This window comes from Meles meles, chromosome 2 (genome assembly GCF_922984935.1).
Source record: "Meles meles chromosome 2, mMelMel3.1 paternal haplotype, whole genome shotgun sequence".
NCBI classification, from domain to species: domain Eukaryota; kingdom Metazoa; phylum Chordata; class Mammalia; order Carnivora; family Mustelidae; genus Meles; species Meles meles.
Genome location: NC_060067.1, coordinates 20,628,035 through 20,630,506, shown reverse-complemented (window position 1 = coordinate 20,630,506; position 2,472 = coordinate 20,628,035). Strand labels below are relative to the sequence as shown.

General features: G+C 39.0%; 1 non-coding gene across 1 annotated transcript; it reads right to left on the bottom strand.

The window, feature by feature from the left end:
- Positions 1-2,107: 2,107 nt before the first annotated feature.
- LOC123937765 lies at positions 2,108-2,214 on the bottom strand. The gene has a single exon (XR_006817561.1). It is a non-coding gene; the product is annotated as a U6 spliceosomal RNA (small nuclear RNA).
- Positions 2,215-2,472: the final 258 nt, after the last annotated feature.

Below are 2,472 nucleotides of genomic sequence, written 5' to 3'. Positions count from 1 at the left end.
TAAAAGTCCTGATTTTGTGCTCCATTGCTCCACTGCTTGCCGGGAGCCGGCCCCTCCCCCCGCGGTCTATCTTCCCGTTGTTTTGGATTCACTTCTCCGCCAGTCCTACCTTTCAGAAAGTGGTTGATTTTCTGTTTCTAGAATTGCTGTTCTTCTTCTCTTCGATCTCCCCTTGGATTTGTAGGTGTTTGCAATGTTTAGATAAGCTATCGAGCTGATCTCCTGTTACCTGATGTAGTCTCAGCCTGCTACTTCTCCACCATCTTGACTCCTCTGGAAATGCTTTTTTGCAACACAACGTTGCCATTCTTTATCAAATTGTCCTAAACATTCTCTACTCTTCAGTCCGGTCAGGCTCTGTGCCCTCTAATAAAGAAAACAGTGGGGCTGGCACTGTGCCATTTCATATAGTCCTTGTCTGGCCTAGCCACTTCTACTTCCTGTCTCCAGGAAACCAGTCACTATGTAGGATTTGCAATATTCCTAAGTCCAGAATACTGTGAAAAGCTCAAGAAACTTAGATCCTGAAAGAGGAGATACTACATGGGGAAAGAGAGGCCAAAGAGCATTAAAATAGCAGGCCAGTCATGGAGAAACCACTAAAACCCAGTTGGATGTCAGAGCACAGGCAACAGATACTCTCAGATACTGTGAATCAGAGACCAAATGGCAGAAGTAAGTAGATCAAACTATTTTGAAGAGCACACAAAGACTCAGTGAAGGTGAGAAATTTGCCCAAGTCCACGTGAATATGAGGTTGCTAAGCCAGGATTTGAACCACATTCTCTTCACTATATATCCCACGGTCTCAACCACTACATAATGCAGAATTTCAATATGTATCTAGAAATGCTTTCCAAAGAGACTCAAATTGCAAGTAGTACTATAGGGAATATGTTACTTAAGAGAATAATCTCAGTTTATGGGCTAAAACATATGTGTTTTTATAACCAAGCAGATGTTCCTAATTACAAATTTATTTTATCTATTTGTTGAAACAAGCTGACATAGTCTCTACTTAGAGACACTTTAATTTAAAATATGTATTTTAAACCAATAGAACTGCATAGTTTTTCATCCTTTAAAAAATACACTTATCTGGATTTTTGCTATTTCACACTAAATTTCCAAAAGTTTTCAGTAATATTTCAGACCAAATTCACCTAAATTGTGCTTTCCTATGAATTATTTCTTTAGTGCTCAGCTAAGAAAACAAGTCAAATAAAAGAGAGGTGTTAGATAACCCTTTCTGACTAAGATCTAGGAAAACTGACAAGAAGAAAAGTCTGTGAACTGAGGAGCCTTAACCATAAGAGACTATGGACTCTGAAAAACAACCTGAGGGTTTTGAAGGGTCAGGGGTGGGAGGTTGGGGGAACAGGTGGTGGGTAATGGGGAGGGCACGTTTTGCATGGAGCACTGGGTGTTGTGCAAAAAGAATGAATACTGTTACGCTGAAAAAATAAATAAAATGGAAAAAAAAAAAAAAAAACTGCAGATTTTGCCTGTCCTTTACGTATTCTTGGTTCACGCATGAATTTCAGGTTCGAAATCTAGACCCAGTTCACATTTCACCAACGCACTGCAACAACTACAGCAAACCTCTCTCTCTCTTTAAAGGATTTATTTATTTATTTACTTATTTACTTATTTATTTATTTACTTGACAGAGAAGAAAGAGAGAGAGCAGAAGCAGGAGTAGTGGTAGGCAGAGGGAAAGAGAGAAGCAGGCTTCCAACTCAGCCGCAAGCCCAATGCGGGACTTAGTCCCAGGACCTCGTGACATGAGCCAAAGGCAGACATTTAGCTATCTGAGCCCCCCAGGGGCTCCTACAGTAAAACTTGACCAAGTTTTCATCAGTCTTGACCGAGGATTTAAGGAACACAAGGCAAAATTACTTTGTACCCAATTCTTGTTCCTCAAAATTTCTTCATGTAGCCCAGGACTTCTCTGAATTTTAGGTCATATAGCACCTAGTTTTATGAAGAAATCTATTTTCAATCTTTCTTTTTTTTTTCTTTTCCCTTTTTTGTCTTTCCTTTCATGAGCATACCAAAACAGTGATCCCCCAATTCTATTTTATTTAATTTTTTGTCTGTTTTTTTTTAAAATGTGGAATGCTTCATGAATTTGGGTGTCATTCTTGGGCAGGGGCCATGCTAATCTTCTTTGTATCCTTCCAGTTTTAGTATATGTATTGTCCAAGTGGGCACTCAATTTTATTTCTTTTAGTGAAAAGCATTATTAGTTAAATATTTTGTTCTTCTTTTGCAGTTTGAGCTCCTGCCTCCACCTACTCCCAGAAGCCATGGTCTTCTACCCTAATTGACGCCACAGAAACATTTTCCTTAATAAGAAAATTCTTCCCCACAAGGAAGTTTGGTGCTAGCTGTGAATACAATAATGTACTCACCATTTGTTTCTTGATTCTGACCACTCTAACTCTGAAACCTTAGGGGAAGTTACTTAAT